Below are 23,790 nucleotides of genomic sequence, written 5' to 3' on the forward strand. Positions count from 1 at the left end.
AGTAGAGTACGGGGGATTCTCCTAATCTAATGAAAATGAAAAGCATGTTCGCTGAAACGGACAAAACGGAAATTGGTGCTGCATAAGTTTTTGAAAGCCACTAAAAAATTTCAAATTCTGAACAAGACTAATGCATTTAATCCGAATGTGATAAAGGCATAGGATATATTATTATATTAATTATAAAGGATAATTGCATCAGTTAGTTTTATTTGCAACGGGAAGATATGTGTATTATTATATCGTAACTGGTTAAGTGTAGATGATTTATTAAATTTGAATATATTTACCTGGTTGCACTACGTTTTCTTTTCCGTTGGATACGTTATTTAATATATCGAGAACTACAAGCTTCAAGTTATTTCATATTTGGGGAAGCTAGAATCGTTATATCTATTATGTTCATCTAGTTTATGTCAGTCTAAATGCACGTATGAAATAAACAATCTAGATCTTGGATCGACATAGATATATAGGCGTGAATTCTTGACAGGTTTCCCTTTAAAACCTTAAAGGAACTCTTTGGATTCTAGTTAGGTTTACACACGCAAGAGCGTAGAAGCCGAGATGACATATGCAATCTTTCGAGAAAGAAGGCTTAACAAACACTTCTGAAATCCATAAACCGATGCAGAAAATATTTCCTTTCACGTGTTATTATCGTTTTCTTTGAATGTGAATGTTCAAAGAAGACAAAGTAGAACGTGACGTCGTTTCTTGCTGGATTCTGTCAACGGAGGCTCGAAAGGCATGCTACAAAATCTAACATTGATTTGGAAGTTTGCCGGTCTGCTGATAGACGGATCGTGGAGATAATAATTATACTCAATCTCATCGAGTGCGTAAAACTCAATGGTGTTATGAGCGAGTCTCTAGAAAAAGCACGATAATCGAATAGCAGTGCCCACTGTGGCACTATAGCTAAAGGCCGACGGACGGCTGGCCAAATGTGTGAGTTGGAAGCTGTACATTTTGATTTTTACATTTGATAATTGAATTAAGCATGCTTAAAGAAAATAGGAGGTTTCAACTTTCGATATTACGTCCACTATTTGATATCTATACTGTCGAAGAACACCCTATCTTACCCTCGGCAGTACCAGTTCTCCGCCGTACAAAAATTCATGAGTACCTGTAACTTCCTTGCAATAATTGCCACTTTGAATAAAGCTATTTTATTAAAATACTTTTCAAATTAATCTTTTGCTTTTAGTAGGCTTGGAAATCTTATACAAGTGCACCTAATCAATTAAGAATAATCACAATAGTTACTTACAGAGACAGCTTCGCTCCATGAGCCCTATACCCTTCACGAGGTTATAAGTAAACATAAATAGATCTTTCTATAATAGCACTAGGTCAGCGGCTCGAATGAAGGTCAAAGATAGTTCTGCATCCAGCTGGTAAATTGTTTGCTTCATTTTTTAGGTACTATAAAACTTAGTTTTAATCAATACGACAACATTAATTTAAGTGTTTGAGGAAATCACTTTTAGCTAAGAACCCGATATTGTTACTTCTGTCTGTGATTATTGCCCATTCATCTCTGTTAGGAGCTTAATATATTCCCCATGATAGCTTATGGGGTACCTGCTGATTTTAGGGAAACACGTTGCAGTCTAGGTTCGAACCCTAGCATACACAAAAGTTTGTTTCGTGGCGTCCTAATAGCTTGCCTAGTAGCAGCGATACCGAACGTAAAATTCGAAACACATAAACGTCTAATACATGCCGCGCATATAAAAGAACACTGGTTAGTTTCATTTAGAACCTCCATCGTTATTGATATAATATAGTGGAACTGGATGGCGTTACCGGATGTCCTGTTCCTTTCTTCAGTAAAACAACGGTAAATTGAATAATGAGCTGTTATTACCCTGTGCACAAGTCGAACTGTGAACGTTGCTTTGAATTTTTTCAATTCAATTCAATTCAATTCTACTTATAAATTCAGTCTGCAATCATCGGAAGTTACCAAAGTGTAAGTTGTGCATATTTTTATAGTTTGTAATAAAAAAATAAATATCAGATCATTCGATAGACGTATATTGAAAAGCAGCTATGTTTTGCAATAAAACATATCCTACAATATAACAATGTGTAATTTAAATGAAAACGCCTACTATAACGTTAAAAAACGGCCAGTCGTATGCGATCGCAAGACATCAGCTGGCAGCGCTTTAATGAATCGTTCGTGCAATTTAGTTTTATCAGCAATTCTGTAGTTTTCAATAGCAACTGGGATGGCCGCCCTTTCCGTTCAATAGCTAGAACTGCAACACGCATCTGTCAGCGCCGCAAATTATATCTGAAAAAGCACCAAATACAGCAACGGAATCGATACTATGGCTAGTAAAAGGAGCATCCCAAAAGATCATGTTCATTTGAATTGTTGCCGTAGCAATTAAAATGAAAATGTTACCAGTACAAAAAGGCTCGATGGGCAGACACGTCTGAGCTATAATCCTGAACCTGAATGGTGTAATGAGACATACGGGGGCTGCACGCGGACAATTAAAGCCCTGTGAGTTGTTCTTCGGAGAATCCACGAATGAACAGACAATGTGTCGTACAAAAATAACTACAGCTGGTGCAAGCCTAAGCCATAGACAACTGTGGAAGAATCTATTTGGTATAAAAAAGCACAGAGATAATACAGCTGAAGGAGGCAGCGACTAAAAAAAAAACAAATTCATAACATGTGTGCTGTTTGCAGTGGTTTTGTGTGGCTCGTTCACGTTGGTAAAGGTAGACGAAAAATTTAAACATTCTCCCTACATCGATAAGGGAAAAAGGTCTTTGAGGAGTCTATTCTAGGCAATATCCAATGATGACTGAACGTTGCGCGAGCTGAATCGCTAGTATTTAATGTATTCGCTGGCGAAATGCACTAAAACATCCAACGGTTAGTTAACCTATTTGGGTAGAATCAGAACAGATTTTTTGTTTTTACTCAATGTCTCAAACACAGTGAGTTCATGAAAAAGACCGTATGTGCTGTTATCGCCTACGTTACCGTTATAGGTCTATCGGGATGATTAGTTAAGTCTAAAATATTCATTAGTGTTCACTTATATCCTATTATATAATAAGTATAGTGGTCCCGTTTTAACTTCCCGCTATTCAATAAATTGCCTACGTAATTGTTGGGCCTACATTGATTAGAATCGTAGAGCAAAAGCACGCTGCGCTAGTAATTCGATGGGCTAAATTAACAAGAATTTTATTATTAAATAATGGGAATATAACGTGATAAATCAAAACATCCTAGGTAACAAAAGACGATGAGCAAGAAAGAAACATCGATCCTGTAACTCGCGTTTCTCATTCTGTAGCCCAGACAGTTCAATAGTCTAAATATAATAATAGGTGCTAAGATGACCGCTTTTGTAGCTGGAATAAAAATTCTATGATCAAGTAAAATCCCTATGATTACATGTAATGCGCATATGCATGAAAACATTATAAACAGTACCGCTATATCAATACGTGGTACTACTGCCGCTTCGAAGAGGGTATTTACTTCTATAATATAATTGTTCTAGTTAAAAAGTGAAGGTATTGCCTTTGATAAGAACAAATCAGTTGCTACCGGCGTATAGCCAACTAAGGCGAAGATAAGGGAAGATTCTGTTTGTAAATCATCTGTTGTGTGAAACCGTCGTTATATGAATACGATTTGCCAACGGTGACAATTGTAACACTTTGATCTCCCGATAGCTCTTTTCACACTTAAATAGACAAGCCAGGTAAGCACCTTACAATGAATAATAAGCAGGACCTTCTTTTCTGGGATCTGAGAACACGGAGGCTTGCCAGACCTATAATTCTGTAATATAAAATATATACTTTATATATCAGTGCATTATGTTTTCTTTTCTCATTATATGGCTTTTTGTTTTTGCACTTTTTTTGGCATTAACGTACCCGTTTTTTTTAAAAACCTTTATAGTGTATATAGCCCAGCACTCTGAACGGCTGTGTAAACCTGTACTATTTATTATCACAGTTAATCAGATCATAAATGGGTTTATTTAGTAGATCTGATTATAGAAATCGGTACCTAACCTGTGACGCTTTCTACGACGCAGAAGCAATCGAGGTCACATGGACCTAAATCTAGAGAATATAAAGGCTGAAGTTAGATTCTGTGATTTTGAAGTGGTCGAGTGCCGTGCTATGTGCTCTCTGCATATCTATGAAACTTCTCAGGGCTATATATTAACATGAAGTGCTTTTTTTTTTCGAAAAATATCTTTTTGACAAATAGCCCTAATATTTATTGCTAGTATGAGCATCAATTTGCGATATATTTGACACTGTCTCCGAAGTCCTAGACGTTTCTTGTGTGTGCGATATTGAAAGGAACGACTAACATCAGACAGCTGCGCTGAAACTGACCTTAACGTTTCAGAATTGGGAATTTTTATTTAAACTACAACGTATTTTCGGTATAGAAACAGGAAGCGAATAATGATGGATTACAGGCTCCGTCAGACAAAACTTCGTCGTTCGATCAAATCAGAAGGCGTATGAACAGTTGAAAGCTGATCGATATATTGTGTTTAAATTATTGTATGTAACACGTGCCGTTTTAACGATAGACATTGCTTTAAAGGTACTTCGTAAGAAACGTAAGAAAAATACATTTGAACGAAATGATTTGAATTAAGTTAAACTTGTTCAGCTTTGTTTGTCTTCGAAAACATAGTCTTTCACGTCAAAAAAGCCTAAGGTTGCGTGAGTCATCCAATCAGTCTGTCGCGCTATGCGACAGCAATGAAACTGTCACAGATTACTCAGCTTGGCGCAAAAAATATTATGCTCTGATAGTTACCGTCATTACGTACTGCAATTTTTCAACTCAATCCTTTATCAAGTCGCATAGCGCTCGAAACATATAATTCTACATTTATTTTTTTTACCCGCGCCATAAAAAGATAGTAGGAATTTTATACATAGACTAAATGGCGATTTTCTTGACTTGGCCACATAAAATGAGTAATATTTAGGAAAGATGAGCACTGTTCAGATAATATATTATGCTATCCAATAAATTATTGCGATCTGTTATAATTAGTTTTCGATGCACATCAACCGCATGCGGCTTGTTAAACTAGTAAATAGTTTTTTTTTTTATTTTTCTGTAAAATGAAGATCCCAAACGTTAGTTTATGAAAAGTATTATAAGAATACCTACCTCTACAGGCTCATGATTAATAATATAGTATACAATGTACTAAAATCCATGCTTACAGGTCCACATAGATAGAGTTCAAAATAATTAGATTACTATCTGGTCAATCAAAGTCCACTGCATTAACTCAAACTTTTTCCTTGCTCCTGATATTGAATTTGCCATTGGGATGAAGACGAAAAGAAAATACACACAAATAAATCAATCTATCGTTCATTCTGGAGTTCGCTTCTGCGTTGGACTAATACTATATTTAGCAGTTTGTATATAGTGTGCCGTACTGCCAATTGTTTGGTGGTAACTCGTTGCTAATGGATAATTTGTAGCCATACGTGATTAGGATAGCGCCACGAAAAATCACTGTCTCCAAACAAATATATAGCATGCCGACGATAAATAGTAGCTTATTTTTTTCAAAGGTTTGCACTTTACAAAACATCGTACAAAGCTGACGACACTACAAGTCGTATAGAGTTAGATACTTGCATTTGCTACACATGTCGTATTACCTGATAGGGCATGAAAATTGTGGACTGGATTTATTTACAATATGGGCTGAATCATCAAAATAATTAAAAAAAAAACGACCGATTGAAGCTATTAACTGTACGCCATATGAACACTCGAATAAACTTTTTCTTGCGTCACAGTTGATCGGTTGGAACCACCATAGCCGTAATAGATATATAAAAAACAGACCTTGCTAAATTCTGAACCGTCACAATATGGCGTTAGGCTGCAGCTGCGTTAAATTTAACAGATGTACATTACACTTGACAGATAAGCGTATATACCAACTGATTCTGCATGTAGAACAACGAACAGGTTATATAAATTTTGCTTGCTGCACGGACAGGTAGTGAGGTCCTTATATTACGAGTGATGAGGTACCAACGCTCGACTGAGACTATATATGTATATAGTATATAGAAGGCGTGTTTCAACTGCAGTTTTTGAGCTGAGAAATTGCTTGATAGCTGTAATAACAACAGAGACGGGTTTTATGCTCGGACAACTCCCGAAACACGACTCCACAAATGTTTGCGCTGGTATTAGGTTTTGGCTGGTGTAGTATGTGCGTCTCTGATGACTCTAGGATATTTGGGCCAATTTTATGAATATTTTGAATGATGTCGACTGTATTAACTTATGTAAAAGACCTTGAGACATAGAGTGTTTATCTAAAAAACACTGATCTAATGCACGGCTTTCATTGCCGTGAATTGCAATCTATGGCGATCAACGCAATTATCGACAAATTCACGTTTCATAAGACAGCAGAGTTATATCGAATGCAGGCGAAGCGTGTCTCGAATATTTCTAAGAAGGGACTAGGAATCTACCTTGGGATTGGACCGACACTGACAATACTTCCAATATTATGACGGAAGCAAATTGATTTGACCGCGCAACACTTGTCTTATGATTCGCTTATGATGAATGTAGAAGGTAGCTTGGTACCAACTCTTGAGAATGTTGTGCCACGAGATTAATACTCGCTTACAACAACCCCATCACCATCGTTGTCATAATCATGACCATAACAGCATATACACAATGACTCCATCCTTCAAGAAAACATCTTTTTGATAACAGATAGTGCGAGCTTTCAGCAAATGTTAACAATTCCAAATTTCTCATACTGAAATGCCTACTTTTGTGCAACAAATTAGAACGAGGAAGCTACCAGACTTATTGAATATTGTGAATCTTCGTGCAGGAGGAATTCATTATTACCGCTAAGTCGAATACTTGGTACTACATTGTTATTCAACGCTGTGTGATGAAATATTTTGCGCTGAAAGGTGTACAGGATTGTGTTGGCATAGATATCTTGCCTCGCTCGTTTACATACTTCACTCTTAAAAAAGCAACAAAATTAGTCTGGCGCGGCTATTATTATTTGTTTCCTTACATATATTAAAAAAGCATCGTTATTCACTTAAATACACATCTTTACTAGTGGTGGTCCTAAAATGCCTGCTTACTTGGAAATGGATTGCTTATTTAACGAAAACAACAGAGAGATAAACCTATTCACACATCTCAACATAACCTCGGTTGGCGAACTCTTAAAACGCTTGCCTAGGGAGTACCAGAGCACAGCTCGCGGCCCTATAGCCGACCACTGAGTGTTCTTGCAAAAGTGACTTACAGTAACCCAGTATTGAATTCTAGGCATAACGGATACAAAAATGAAACGAGGCTTACTATTTATTGATTGAATATCTTCATTAAGTGACGTATATTGCATGATCTCTGCTAACGTAATTCCTAAATGCTTCGTGTTCCAGCGTCCGCAGGAGCCAGTCGACATTGCATTTGGTGGCTCTTGATGCGAGCCCACTATTATATAACGATTCGATTGTAGGTGTGGATATAGCTGTCCTTAATTTAAAGCAATTTTTAAGCTTAAATTTCTCAGAAAGCGTCGGTGACGAGCAGAGACAACGTCCACTGAGTGGTTCCGTATAATTTATTTCAACTCGGTTGTATACCTTTTTGGATGCTCAGTCTTAACAGGATTCTAGTTAATTCAGTTCTCCTTATTTGATCACTTATGTTATGCACTATAGATCACAATGGAGGGGTCCTATTAGGGAACCTGATGTCGGTTTGTTTGTTAAGTGCTGATCAGAGCATGCACAAGTATGGCGACTGTTTTCCTAGTAAGGTAATATTCTTTGGTTCCCGCGATTTGGGATTTCGCAAGCGGAAGATACGAATGAAAACAGACAAGCATCCATTAACGATAACTCTAACTCGTTGTTATGGTAAGGCATAAAAGAGTAGTATGTCTTTACTGCTCGGTTTGGCCAATTGCCATTTAACAGACAAGGGTCTGTTACCTTGTCATTCATACTAGTTTTATACATCTGTGTTGTTATTGGGAAAATAGAGATTTAAAGCTAAGTACGAATGCCCTACATTGCGGAAGACAAACTCCATGTTGGAGGGGCAGAAATTGTCGCTTATAACCATTTTATTTAATTCAGATGTGAAATAATAATTGAATATCATTAGTAATAATTATTGATCAGAATTGGGGATCGTTTGGCACATTTCGCTCCAGCACAGTATACTTCGTCATGCCTAGGTGGGCGCTTCACGTCGGGACGTACATTATTTTCCGCCTCGCGCATCTAAACAGCAAACCATAATCATCAAAATGGGACCAGAGATGCTTTAGAGATGGATTGCTATTGGAACATATGCAGTCATATTTCTCGAAGCACTTGGTTTTGCCATGATTGGCTTCGTAACACTTACAACTACAAAGGAAGAGATTTCGAATGAATATGCTTGTTCCACTTCCTGCTTTGAAGTTGTTTCAGTACCAGCATTTCGGTGCAGCAGAGAGTCACCTCTTAAAGACAGGTGAGGAATTTTTATTCAATCAAACTTTATTGTAATGGGTCGCAGGTCCTGGTCCAAGCTACAAAATTTCCACACAGCCAGGTCCTTATATTAGAACAAGATTTAAGTTATCTTTCGAAGACCGCAGGCGCCATCAATTTCCACCGGATCAAGCAGGCCTACAGGGATAAGAGTCTATTGGTTTAAGAAATCTTTTATTAAAAAATGCTTCTTTACTGGAATCTGTCGTTGGAATCTTACGGGAAGCCCTTATAGGTCCAGGATCGTCGTAGGAACCGATGTTTTGATTCCATTTACCAGACTCAACAACTTAGCAATATTGGCCAGGAAGGCAGCATCATATTTCTCTTTCTATGATTGGAACAGTTTTTTCCTACTTGATTTCTTTTGTTCTGTTATGGTATAGACAACAGTGCGAATAAATCGTGCGCAGCACGTACCGTTGTCACTTGAATTTCGCAATGAGCGCTAGAAAAGAACATCTTGGTTAATCCGCCCGTTCCGCCGGCATAACAAGGCATATTATTCGAAAAATGTCTTTTAATAACGTCACCTAACTGTTCGTCGTGGGGCTCAAACATTGTGCAGATTAAGTTATATCTGATGTCACACAGCGAAATATGTCTAACGTTCTTGTTTGTTTCTAGCATAAAATTAATTCGGGCAAAAGCTAATCAATTCTTTAGTGACCCATCACAAAAGTCAGTGAGTTATAACTGTCAAATGGAATGGCAGAGCATTGATAGGCGATCTATGCGATTTCTCGCGAACCACGAATCGATGCTATGCGACGAGTATGTACGAACGGTACCCGTTCGAGTGCATCATGTAATCATAGAGAGGCGTCGTGGGTCGGGTACTGTTTGAGCCCCATAAATTAACATTCTTTTTTCGTTAGCGTATTAAACAATTGTGTACTGTCCTATTCATTATTGCTTGTTACTCGTACGACTGGTGTTCATAGTCACTATTCTAGCCAAACTGGCTGTGGCCCCAGATCGACATTTGGATGATTCACATCAGTGGTGAAAAGCTCCGACCACCAGCGATTCGTTGACATCTAATTAAAGGAATGAATTTTTACTTCATTTCAAATCACATTACTACATCGTCATCAGACGCTGTCGTGCAATCGAATAGTTATGTATGTTATAGCAAACCAATCTCGATCCCTTCCATTTGATGATAACAAAGCCAAGCTGGAAAATTGTTTGACGGTATGGAAGCAAATAGATTTGATTGAATAAAACCAGTCCCTGACTAAATTGAGTACGACGGAATTGTCACGGCTAACAATCTAATTTGCGACGACCAGATATCGGCCAGAGAGTTTGTAGGCTAATTTTAGCTGAGATGATCATGTTACCAATCTATTACGCCAAACATCGTATGATGCCAGCGCAGCTATATTTTCCAATTCGTCAGCGAGGTTTCTGTTTACATAGACCGCACACACGTCTACGAGGCGGTTTTGGTGGCGTGCCTGAGTATCCATGTTATCAAGTGGACCTAGAGCATTTGAAGCCCCCGATATGGCAACAGGATCCATTTCCTGGGCCCGTACCTCCAAACAAGCGTCCGATATTTCAATCAGGCGATAACATTTACCCATTTCTTTACGGCGTAGGGGCAATTGTTGGACTCGGATTTGTGAGCATCGCGGGCTACTTACTTTATAAGTACTATGACATTGGAATCTAATCAGAGCAGAAAGAATAGGTCACCTTCAACCTTTGGCTCTTCTTGGCTAGACAAGATGAGTAAAACGTTGTTTGCTCATATTACGTATCATTTTCGCTACGGCCGACACGCCGTAGCGCCGAGCTTATCGACACGAGCCGATAAGCTCGAGCACCGTCGACGTCAACATTAGCAGGAAAAGCAAAATGAAGCATATTGTTTGTGCATGCCGTTCGTCTATATTGTGTATATGAGCCTACCGCGCATATAGCTATCAACAGCTAAAAATTCGAATCAGTTTTTCTCATTGTTTCTGCGTCGTAACTGGGCGTAAGTTGTGTAATGGATAGCCCTCCTAAATATAAGTTCACTAAAAAGGGCTACTGTATCGGTATAACAGCAGATGACAACTTTAACAAGAGTATACGAAGTAGATGAATAATATTGTAAGGTTGTTTCGAGCTTCATTTACTGCACCTGTGACAATAGTTACAGCAGTACGTGCCTTGGAACGGTGCACGCCAATGCAATGGAGTGTAGTCTTCACTGTGGACACTTCTCTTTGGAGGACACGCAAAAAAAAATGCAGTACTTCAATAATCAGTTTCGTCACGCCACGCTACGGTCGGATCCATGTCTCGTTAGATCAGCATGTAAAATGGACGCAGAGAGCCTCATTCGAGACATGTAATAGCCGTTGAGAACAAACGGTTATCGTAGCAGAAGGCCCCAGAACGGAAGAGTGGATGATCACTACACACGAGTCATTGCAACGCGTACCGTATTGTTGCGGTATATAAGATGGCCAGCGACGCCGAACAGATAAGTGACATTATCGCGATCAAAAAACAAATTTTGTATATGTATAGCAAAAACAATTTCTTGGCGTAGAAAATAGATCTGAAGAAACATACTGTCGATGAGTTGGGTTTTTATTTGGCTAGATACCGACTATCGGTAGTCAGCTCAGCAATGGATCTCGCCGGACGTGCTAAGCTCTGCGGTGCGTACAGCTATCTGAGTAGGCGTGCGGAACGCCCATAGTAACCTCAAAATGAGGAATATGCTAAGATCGTATTTTTAAAAGTATAGGATACTGCGCTGCTAACAATGTAGGACATAACGAAGGTGGTTTATCTTGCTACAGTTTTGTATTAAGAATATACTAAATGGCACTATTAATGAAACGTCATGTCTGAATGGTCAATGAGAATCTGCTGTTTCTGTAATACAGGAAAAGATTCAATGAGGTGTTATACGCCGCATGCGACGGCAGCTGGCAGTCGTTTAACGGAATCATAATTAGGTCTTCCCGCATTTTTTTTTTACAGGAAGCGGATCGTAGCCATTCCACTGCGCTACAGCTGTAAAATAACTCATGTGTATATCAATATTCGATGGAAATGCTTTTTGAACGTGAATTTATTAAGTTATTATTCGACAAACGTGTTTAAATATACGCGGATGTTGAATTTTATTTGTTACACAATTATGTTATAGGACATTACATTAACTTGTATATGTTAGCAAATTAATTTTTTGGCTTCAGACTGAAGCACACAGCATTTTAAATCGTACGTGAAGGATGCTTATGAAAAAAGAAAACGCCAAATTTGTCTCGTTCTGCATCAAACGAAGATAGGCAGTATTCAACATATATTAGCATCTGTATTTAACCCGAAAACGCTTTCGTTGCATAGGTTTCTAACCAAATTAGAAAAAAACATGTGCTTCATACAGTTTTGTTATCTTAATGGACATCTTCGATTAAACAGGTTAATCCAATTGTATACAGAGACACTTGGCATGTAGATTATTGAAAGAGCGCAATATTATTTGGTATTTGTTTTCCTATGCTGTTCTAGTTAGCGCGCGCAGATCTGCTGCGACAACTAGGGACCATTTTCTCTAAGTGATTTAATCGTAGAGAGGGGTCGGCTTTATCGCATACACAAATCACCGTACCGAATCTGTACCCGTAATAGCGTAGCGGGTGACGTGGTTGTGTGCTAAACCTGAAGACACTCTGTGATCTAAATTCGAATTCGAAGTTGGATACACAATTTCTCGCTGGAAGCCAGCCATCTGAATTGATGCCTAACGGTTTCAATAACGGATGTAAAGCACAGAAATACACACCATATCTGATTACGCACCTTTAGTGGACTTTTTTTGTGCTCGTTTGTAGCATGACAACACTAAAAACTTAGAAGAGAATATAAAAACCGAATTCTGAAAATTTCATCTTTACGGTTTCGATATAAAATGAAGTGTGAAATGCTATGCAAGTCCGGAAAATGGAGCCGAAAATGTTCAGATTTAAAAGGCCTTTTTCGAAGGGCCCTTTACTCAAGTTAGTTCCTGGTGCTGAACTTCTGATATCGTTTACGTTTTCATTTCTGCTATACCATTTGGATTCCTTGAGGAAAAATCCTACATTACGAAGATCTTCGCCTAAGAACTTCACAAGATTCGGCGTCTAAATCGCTGACTAAACGCGAGGCATAGCTGCTTATTCCTAGAATTTTTAACATACTACTGTTCATAATTCGAAGCTTCTATGCCTGTCTAACGCAAAAAAAAAACTTCTACAATTCTATGATTATCTTGGACTTCTAATCGAATTTTAAGAAATAAAAAACGTGATATAGCTATGTGTACTCCTTCAAATATCTTCGAGCAAAAGCGAATTAATCACGGAAACAGTGCCCGGCTGTGTGAAGAGCGCATCGGAACACCAGCTCAAGGACAAGCGGGGTGCGACCACGGAGGTTATTGACCTAATCAGGGAAGCGGTAATCAAATTAACGCCATACATCTATCTGTTGTAAAGTCGTTCACAGCTAATTCCACGACGTGACCCAAGATATCATATTCTAGTCCTGTGTTTTCTATACTGGACGAGTGTATGAGATAAACGCCTTAGATATTTTACTAGTATTACTTCTGGAACGGCTGGAAAAGGTAATGATGCTAACGTGTTTTTGTAGATAAAATACGCCGATGAATCATAGCAACCGATGACTGATCCTTCCAACCGGTACAGTGTATGTACATACTACACATTCGCATGTTTGCCGGCTGTTAACGGACTGGTAATGAAGAAACGCAAGATAATTGCAAGATTTCCTGTATATGCCGATCAATCTTTAAGCGAATTGTGTCTGAATATTATACCGTCATTTTGCACTGTAACTAAGAATAAATAAGAAAAACTTCATTTTTCTAAGACCTAGAAAATCAATCCCAGTACATACGTTATTATTAAAAGTCTATACGCACGTCAGACCGAGACGTACGCTGATGAGCTGATACAGAGAACCCATAAAAATTCATAAGCATTATTTGAAGATTATAGTGGCGGCTTTTGATACAACAGCGTAACGTCCTGCGCATCGTGTCACAAAATTCGTGTACAAATCAGGTACAACATGCTGTTTACGCATTAGAACTACGCTGACTTGCACAAAAAATACTATCTACTTATGGTTCAGATTCGAGAAGCAATACTAGCCTCTGAGAATTATTGTAGCCGATAAAGTCTTCTCTTCCTCGTCCCATGTTAAACGCATTTTACTATGTTCCTTCGGCCAAAGGGATCAGGGTTAACTAACAACAGAGCACTCTTTCTGAGAACTTTTAGGTGTTTTTATGATCAGCGGATATAACACTGTACCGCGAAAAGTCGTTAACAGGCGGCGATGATTTCTGTTGTGCCTTAGCTTTTGTACGCGGAGCCATTTCTATTAACTGACAGATTCTATTCTAACAGGTAAACTTATAAAAGTCCCAAGTACTTCAACAAAATGTTAAAAAAATTAGTTTGGAAGATATAGTCAGATGCGGTAAAATTTACTTTTTCTCCTCTTTTGTTGTTATATTTTTTATGTCTTCCATCTTTTTACTATCTTTACCGATTTTTTGCAAGCTTCTACTTGAATTATTAAAAGGATGCCTTTTGCAATATTTCAAAAGATACCGAAATTGACACCTATTCTAGAGTATGAACTCAACACGACGTGTTAGAATATGTAGAGCGGTGATTGCAGGCTCATAGAGTATAGAAATAGCTAACGGCAAATAATACCTAATCATCAGCGTATGAAGAGCTGAACAAGAGGTAAATTAAAAAATGCCAAGAGTTATTCACTAATCAAATACATTAGAACATTGTTAATGATTTTCGTTCTAGTAGGGCCTAATAAACCTAAGCCCCTTTTCATGAAAATGGAAGGATAAGCCCATCCATATGAAGACCTAATAACACCATGAACGTGTGCAATAGTTGATCCGTCATTCGGAACGAGTGATGCCGTGGCGTTTCTGTTTTAATAGGACTATCCTAGTTTGCAGTAAGCTAGCAGACATTATCAACTTGCAACCTGAAGGTCTTGTAATAACTTCGTGACTTCCATGGTACAGCTTGAACGCCGATCGTAAGGATGCTATCGACGAAGGTCATACGTATATGTTAGTTTATACAAAGTAGACAGGGTATAAGTCAACATACCGATTTCAATAAATCAAAAATAAAAAGACCAGGTTAATCTAAGTCGATTCATCACACATTTTCCAAACCTCAGATCATGTTCTATCGAAGTTCCTTGATTTCTAGTTTAGGAAGCTTGGCATCTTTCGCAAAACTCGTTATAACTAGTAGTTGCCGGTTCATTACTTGGGAGATAATCGCATTACTCATACGCTTCGTAGGACGATGATCGTAGAACGTAGTCGACTTCGTAAATATTCCTCGAATGGATTCGCCCCCAGTTTATTTTTAATTATTTACATTGTTGCAAAAAAGTAAATTGTTGTGTCCAAAGCTGTAGCGTTACTAAATGAATGAACATGACCACGCCAGCCCAAATTAAACGTCTCCTTTCAGTAAATACAGGTCTTTCAATGTCATATTGGCGCCTATGGATCTAAGGCAGTAACTGCAAAGCGCTGAGGAACTTCAACCAACGTAGTTAGCATTTTCTAATCGAGAGAAGGCAGAATATTCCGCAATGCATAGTCTCTTATCTACTAGTACTGAGTTCTACACCCGGCATCGCCATTCGGCATTCTGTCAGACAATTGGTTTCCGGCAAGAAACGCAGTGCGTCAAAGTTTCGGTCCTTGGCACCCTTAAGCTACATATTAGCTATATCAATGCAGAAGAGATCTCACAAATGGCGTTGGGCCCCTTTTGAATTTAAAGATCTGTGAAATGCAATACATTTCGACAGAATATTAAATATGTAACCTCACCTTAGTTTAATATAGTTTGTGTTCGTGTTATACCGAGAGACATCGGCTTGCATACTTGCGCCGAGCCGCATCTATGCGTGTACATAACATCAAATAAAGCATGGATGATCATACGAAAATAAACTACAGGCGAACCAGTGTCACTCCTTCACCCTGAAGTTGGCTTCAAACGCGTATTTTCAGCGACCACCATTATTGAAATATCCCAGGGTGATCCCGTATCAATGCACTGGATGCGCTACGGCACTGGGCTATAGGATGTTTTGGAAGCCGCTGCTATTGTTTTTGTTAGCTAGGTTTCTTCTAGCGGAACCCCCCCGTAGGCAAGAAAAAAAACAACAGGTACTGATCAGTGGTTGCTTCCTTGACAATCACAAATTCAGGCTGTTGTCAACATATTCGCACTTGAAGACTCGTCTTGGTTTGATTTTACTATTGTGTTCTATATTATTGTGTTCATTATTTACTTAGCTAATCACTCTACCATGAAGCCGTCGTAACGATCTAAATAAACAGTAGATGAATTCGCATTTTAGCACATGAACTCCACGCGTTATACAGATATGTCTGAGAGGTGGCGCAGCAATTGTACAGCTTCTCGAAAACACGGTTCCCTAATTTATGATACTGAAGAACTCACAGTGTAAAGTAACCTTACTATAATCATGCCGACTACATACAGATGTACGTTGCGGCGCATATTTTTTAGACGGAACCTGTAAACGGATTACCCTCGGATATTGCTTAACATTGGATAACAAGATGCTTGATTTTGTTGTTGCCCATATTTTGCACGAAAGTTTTAGCTATCGTGTTCCTATAAGCTTATCAAATTCGCTACTTATATCGTACATACGTGATCTGAAATGTACGACATATTGTTTTAGTGTGTTTTTAGTTCTTCTTAAAAACCATAGAACCTGACGGAACGCCACGCAGCGATAGCATTATGTTCCTATTTATTGAGTTACAGTGGTAAGTGTATAGTACACGTGATCATTTTTATTGAAAGGTGTTATAGTCATGTTTCTTGCAAAGATTTAACAGCTGCGTTAAGGCATTCGTTGGCCTTCTAAAAATTAGCGGTGCGTTTAACTACTGTCAGATTCAAACTCTTGAAACAAATCTAATAATAGAAACTGCAGCCCTTGTGCCACACCCAGCGTGCGACGAAAAACCACTGGGAGTCCTCTTTGATAACGGCAGGTTTTCATGGATAAATCTTGGTAGACGATACTTGCGTGAACATGCACGACTAACCTTGCACCATGTTTAGCAGCTGTGTCCAACTAACAGGTTTACGCAATGAATCTGATTATCCAGCGGATGGGTAGGGCACGTTCTACGTTTACCAGAACTGGGAGCTCATCGAGCTACCACTTGTTGTAATAGTCCCACCCTTAAGCTGAAATCTTGATTTCATCAACTCCACTGCAGTGTACTACCACTCCCCGATCTGTGTTGATTTCCGTAGATTATGTATATTATAAGGTCATCCCTTATTTGGTCTTGAAAGACGACGTAGACGCCACTGACTACTTTTTTCCCTTCATAGTCGCTCACTTAATTCATCAGTTAACCTTATGTTTTTGCTGCTTCCTAGAAGCAGCAATCTCGTAGAGATTCCTGATTGCGACGATACGTGTTATCATCTTACTAAACACCAGCCGTTATCAAGCAGTGGCTGAGATCGTAATCTAGTCTGGAGGGAACGTTCCGAAGTAGCAATAAACGTCGGCCGTCGCCATACCGCTTTTCCTTGGGCGCCATCGTTCTTCGGACGCTATTCAAACTGAAATCAGGAATCAAATTTTGGCGGATCTTGACACATCGGTTGAGGATTCACTAGACTGAGAAGATTCATTTATGACTGGATCGGACTGAAACAAACGCAGCTGTGCAGCCTTTTTGGCATCCATTTCTATTAATTCGTTCCTTGTAAGATGGGCCACAATACCAGCACCGAAAGCGTCCCCAAGTACATTCACTGCGGTTCGACCCCGATCGACTATCCAATCCACAGCTATAACAAACGATATGTCTTCTGCGGGCACGCCCACCGTAGTCAGAACAAGAAGCGTTGTCACAATGCCAGAAGATGGAATGGCAGCGGCACTAATTGAGGAGACAATGGACATCAGGATCAAAACCAATATATCACCAACACCGAGGGTAATCTGATTCACCTGTGCTATAAAAAGCGTGACGATTGGCTCGTGCAGAGCCACGCCATCCATGTTGACGGTCGCCCCAATTGGTAAAACGAAGCGTGTGACGCGTTTGTCAATTTTGAGGTTCTCTTCCAGACACCGGAACGTCACAGGCAGAGTGGCTGCGCTTGATGCTGTAGCTAACGCAGTGAAAATAGCCTGCAGCATTCCTTTGTAAAAGTCACATGGATTCTTCCGGGTAACAGCAAAATAGATCGTAGGTAACGTGACAAGGGAGTGAACAAGCAGTCCTACAACAGTGGTGATCATGTAGACGCCCAGCTGCGCGGCCATGGTACCGATATCTTCGACAGACGTAAACTTCCCGATAATCAGCGACATGATACCGAACGGAGAGTACCACAGCACTATAAATACAATCCGCATGATGATTTCATTTAGTTGCACAAAGAACCTGACGACGACATCACCTCCGTAGCCCATTTGTCCCAAAATGATTCCAACGATGGTAAAGAACATAATGAGGCCGGGCATGTTCGAACCATCTTTCCGTATCAACTTTCGTTGCGTGCTAATTAGCGTCCTACCAGTTTCCGTCTCTATGCTCGTAACATTTTTGTAGTATGTTTCCGTCCGCGAAATGCATGCTTCGACGAGATTCTCAGGGAACATATTCCGGATGATATCAAGTAAAGCGTCAACCGTGGAGATTTTCTTCAAATCTTCTTGTACAATCTTTTTCGATTGTGACTTGATCGTGGGATCGCCAGGATGAAACATTATAACCACTATAATACCAAGAATTGCAGCGAGTATTGTTGTCGAAAGATAGTATACCAACGCACGCGTACCCATTTTGCCACTTGATTTCGGGTCCATCTGTGCCAGACCGGACACAACTGAAGATATGACAAGTGGCAGTATCAGCATCTTCAACATGGACATGAATATCTCACCAGGAAATCCAATCAACGTAATGGTTTCTGCCGAAGGCGAAAGCATTCGCACAAGAAGACCGAACACAACACTTAGTACAACCCCAAGGACAGTTAGAGCTAAGAGCAAATTTTCTTCACCCCATGCTGTGTACATTGGTTGAACCGTCATTGCACTACTAAGTATGCTGCTTACACAGGCCTCGGCAAAGGCTCCAGCCCGTGACCTAGCACCGAAACCCTTCAGGGCTATCGACGACACATCGCTTGATGCCTCTGGTGATTTTGACATACTAGTAGAACACTTACAGTATGGCATTCATTGAAACTAGAAGGCTTTGTTTACCCCATTAGAAAAATGCAGCACAATTTATGTTGCAGTGGTGCTCGCTTGATTATGATCTCCTATGAAATCACAGCTTCGTCGTTGTGGCTGTGTGGGGACTGTACACATTGTATGGTAGACAATCCCTAATCCTGCTTCTCGGCTGCTACCCGAAATTCTTTGGCTTGAGGATGAGTTCATATATCGCCTCATCCTGTAGGGGCTGACAGGCGGGACGCGACCCATCATTGAATGCGCTGCTCAAAGCTACACTGCCTCATCAGGTAATACTGTACACTTGTGCAATGTTCGAAGCATGGCCCTGTTCCAGTTAATAGTTTACAACTACGTCATAGACCATCGCATAGCAAAAGGTTTCATTCTGTCTATTATTGTTGGGCACAATACCTCCTAAAATAATTGCTCTAGATACAATATCACATTCTGTTCGAACTTTTTCCCTAGCGAATCGATATACGATCACCAATGTCTGTATAATAAGCTCGTACACGTGTCGCACACGCATATACATTTCCACATTCGCTAGAGGTCTCCCACATACGGCTCTACTCGAGTCTTTTTCTGTTCGTAGAAAACGTCTTTTAAGTTCCGCTCCAAGTTTGTAAGTTTATTGGGAAATCACGTCGAGCCGGTTCACCTTGGGTCTATTCTCAATGAAAATCGATCGTTCATGTTAAGAACGTACATCAACACTTGCCTGTTTTCTCACCTATTACTGTTAATCATTCTGCCGCTATATTTACATCTCTCTCGCGTGATGAAATGAGCTGTTAGAGACCTTCAGCTCCACTAACCCACTAATCAATTTTACTTGAATTGTGTCGTCTTTTTCGTGACTCTAAGAGCTTTGTCATGTACGAGGTGTCGTCACATTATTGCTATTGAATTAAAACACTTCATTCACAGGCTAGGTTGATTCCAGTTGGCAACGGCAAACTCATGTGCAACTTCGAGACGATACATACTTTAAGCCAGCCCACTAACCACAAGCTTTTACGGGCAGACATAGGGAACAACGTTTCTAGTAAAAAAAAAAAAAAACTCTTCGAAGGGTTATGTAAAGCTGCTGATCGGCAAGCACATTGTCGGACAGATTGGCCTATCAGTAAATCTCGGCGAACGATTCTCATGACAATCAGTGAGTCATACAGCGTGCCGTACCTCGTCGTACTCTGAAATGGTGCTCTCGGATCCACTGTTATCAACGGTTTGGACGACCGGAATTGTCTTAGGTGCCACCCGAGGGACAACCTTTTCGACTTTTTTCTCCGGTTGTTTTCTTATCATGTAGTCTACGATGCCCGCGCCGAAAGCATCTCCTAGCACATTGACTGCGGTTCGACCGCGATCGATAATCCAGTCAACAGCAATAACAAAAGATACGTCATCGGTGGGCAGACCCGCAGAAGTCAGGACAAGGAGTGTCGTCACAATACCGGCCGATGGAATCGCAGCGGCACCAATCGATGAAGCAATTGACATAATAGTTAATATTGTTAGGTCGCCAAAACCGAGGGAGATGTTATTGATCTGCGCAATAAACAGCGCTATGATAGGTTCATGCATTGCCACACCATCCATGTTAACGGTGGCCCCGATCGGCAGAATGAAGCGTGTTACGCGTTTGTCAATATTAAGGTTCTCTTCCAAACACCGGAAGGTCACGGGTAGAGTGGCTGAACTGGATGATGTAGCTAACGCTGTGGCAATGGCTTGCATCATCCCCTTAAGGAACGCACATGGGTTCTGTCGAGTAATAAGAAAATAGATGAGGGGGAGCATGATAAGCGCATGAACGAGTAGTGCGAGGAAAGTGGTAAGCATGTATAAGCCGAGCTGTGAAGCTATAATGTCTATATTCTCAAGGGATAGTAACCTGCCAATGATCAGCGACATAATGCCCAACGGTGAAAACCAAATCACGAGAAAAACCATCCTCATTGTTACGTCATTCAGTTGAACAAAGAATCTCACTACGATATCGGCTCTGTTTTCCATTTGTCCTGTAACAATCCCGAACACGACAAAAAACACCAGAATGCCTAGGATGTTCGTCCCATCTTTATACACCATCTTTCGCTGGGTCCTATATGATTTCTCGCCCGTGTTAACTTCTATGGACGTAACATTTTCATACTGTGTCTCCGCCCTTTGAATGCATGCTTGAACGAGGTTTTCGGGAAACATATTTCGGATAAGGTCAAGAAATGCGTCCATGGTTGAAAGTTTCTGCCGGACTTCTTCTGAACGGGGTGCTGTGCGTGTTTTTAACGAAGGGTCGCCAGGATTTATCACGGTTGCCATGATAATACCAAGAATAGAAGCGATGATCGTTGTCGCGAAGTAGTATGTCAGTGCACGCATGCCGATCTTACCACTGGATTTAGGATCCATCTGGGCTAGACCAGCAACAACCGACGATACGACAAGGGGCAGTATAAGCATTTTCAACATGCCCATGAACATTTCACCGGGAAACGACACTAATGTGATGATATCATCCGAGGGTGACAGCGTTCGACCCATGATTCCGAGCACGAAACCGATCACAACCGCAACAACCGTGATCACTAATAATAGATTACCTTCACTCTGTGAAGAGCTTTCCGGCTTGACCACGTTTGAACTGCTGGTTGAGCTGCTGAAAGAGAGAACGTTCGAGGCACCGGATCCGTGAGTCACCGGATCTACTGACGTTTGGTAAGGTGTCACATCTGGGGTGTTGTCGTAAAGTCTCTGCACTGATTTTAACATTACGCTAGTGTCGCACTTAGAGTACGCTACACATTGACCTAACTCACCCTACTTCACCCCTGGAAATACATGCAAGAACGTGTCACAGTAAATTGATCTACATTCCTTGAAACACCATCTGTTAAATGCCATACACTTAATTCTAGTCTCCAAAAATTGTACACTAGCTTCGTTTTTGTTATTTGTTTAAAACGGTTAGTCCCTGCCAGCAGCAAAGTGAGTCTACGCCCGGTTTTAAACTCAGATTACAGAAATATCTCTACGGTTCGTAAGCCGCCAGCACCTTAAATACAAGCTTGACTTTTGCCCCGCACGAAGTTAATTATGCAGGCTTTATATGGGCAGTCACGTTACGGCTGCAGCAGCCCTAGGCTTTTTATCTCACAGAAAAACATGTTTAAAAAGTAATCTATGTCTTGCAACTCTCACTAAAAATTCGCAATCTGTAATTTTTGTCCTTGTGCTTGCGCACACTGGGCCTTAGCTGCGACATAGTCGCTAGCGAATTCTTGCTAGGCGACTTTCTTTGTCCGTTCTCCTAGGGATAAAAAAGCGGAACTAGTACTTACTGATTCTAACAACAAGGGTTTTATAGACTTCCCTTTTCCGGGGACCCTGCTGAGAGTCCTGCTGAAACCCACATGTTACTTGTTATTCTAAAAACAATTTTAGTATTGTAAATGTGGACGCCACAGAAGCATCTACACGGTCTGCTGGACGTCAAAAACGTCTTTAATAACCTTCCATAGAAGATTATATTCACTCGCTCTTTCAAAAACTACCAGCTAACTGCCTCTTCTGGGACTTGATCTTAGCATGCTAGTGTGAAATCTCAGTTTCGGCCGATTAGTTTTTCCGTGAACGGCTAAAATATGTTTAAACACATACCTATATAGGGGACATTCTACATTGCTAATGAGCGATAGCGACGACGACTAAGGTGACAGCAGGATTCGCCAATGAGAAATATCTACGGGCTACGGGAAGGCACATACAAGCATTTCATGTCGATTACCACATTCACTAACCTATTCAAGGTTCCAGCTTCGTTTGCATCGGTATCTAGGACGGCAGAAAATAGGGCGTTATTACAAGCCCAGCGTATTCCTGCACGCGTATAAGCCACGAGCACTGGATTGTAAGTATTTCATAATACTAGCAAAAACGATACCCTGGAAGCTTAAAGTCTATATGAAGAATACTTATAGTTCAGACAAACTAGAGGTGCAACCATTAATACCGTGAAAGACGATACCACACTTCATTATTTTGAGAGGATACCGTTCCGGTAATTGCTGACTGGACCGCGAAGCCTGGACGGCAACGGACAAACTAAAAACCCAGTTCCTAATGTAACACGGGAATTTCCCACTTACCTGCACACGCAAACAAGGCATCTTCGCCAATATGCCCAAAGGTCCGAATACGCACACTTTGATGAGTTGCCTAGTATTGGAATTGACGAGTGGCCAGACTCCTGGACGAAAGCTCAGAGAATAGACCTTCGCCGTTTTACAGTTTTGCTTCATTTACGAAACAGTACAGCAATGACACTAACTGGCCATAAATGTACAGGTCGAAAAGGAGGCATTAAATGGGTAAAACAGCAGACCAGCTGAGCAAAAAACAACCGTAAATCCTAATCGCCCCGCAGAACAAAGTGATAACACGCAATAGGCGACTACGCGAGATTACAACGGACACTGCTAGACAGCCATATACGGCAAACGAATACGTTGAACGGATAACACCCCACGCACAACAGCGGAGTCCGGCGAATCGGAGAACCCAACAGAATGGTGCGTCTGTATGTAGCTAAAAAATTTTGCTAGAAACACAAATCCACCAGTCGTCATTCCCGCAAGCTTTGATTTGAATCGGTTCCATATCAAGGCGTAAGTGCACGGAGTTTATCCATAGTAGAGACCAAATAGGTTAGTAACAGTGAAGTTCGTTTGACATAATGCATTAGTTCTCAGTCTGCTGGAGAAATACTTGAAAAATTGGTCGAAACTCCTGATTCTGATGGCAGCACTGTACACTCATAACGTTTTTTTACAGATTACCTTTTATAGG

At 40.3% G+C, this 23,790-nt stretch overlaps 1 long non-coding RNA gene and 2 pseudogenes across 2 annotated transcripts; all 3 read right to left on the reverse strand.

Annotated features, from left to right (window-relative positions):
* Positions 1–2,125: 2,125 nt before the first annotated feature.
* LOC147753244 (uncharacterized) lies at positions 2,126–5,886 on the reverse strand. The gene is made up of 2 exons (XR_015311801.1): positions 5,707–5,886; positions 2,126–2,308 (listed from the first exon to the last, which is right to left on the reverse strand). It is a non-coding gene; the product is annotated as an uncharacterized LOC147753244 (long non-coding RNA).
* A 10,598-nt stretch (positions 5,887–16,484) lies between these two features.
* On the reverse strand, positions 16,485–20,100 carry LOC111262074 (excitatory amino acid transporter 2 pseudogene; annotated as a pseudogene).
* On the reverse strand, positions 19,540–23,707 carry LOC111262059 (excitatory amino acid transporter 2 pseudogene; annotated as a pseudogene). Its single transcript, XR_015311800.1, has 2 exons — positions 23,091–23,707; positions 19,540–21,601 (listed from the first exon to the last, which is right to left on the reverse strand). The product of XR_015311800.1 is annotated as an excitatory amino acid transporter 2 pseudogene (transcript).
* Between the last annotated feature and the right edge of the window lie 83 nt (positions 23,708–23,790).

Source organism: Varroa jacobsoni, unplaced genomic scaffold (assembly GCF_002532875.2).
Source record: "Varroa jacobsoni isolate VJ856 unplaced genomic scaffold, vjacob_1.0 scaffold_625, whole genome shotgun sequence".
Taxonomy (NCBI): domain Eukaryota; kingdom Metazoa; phylum Arthropoda; class Arachnida; order Mesostigmata; family Varroidae; genus Varroa; species Varroa jacobsoni.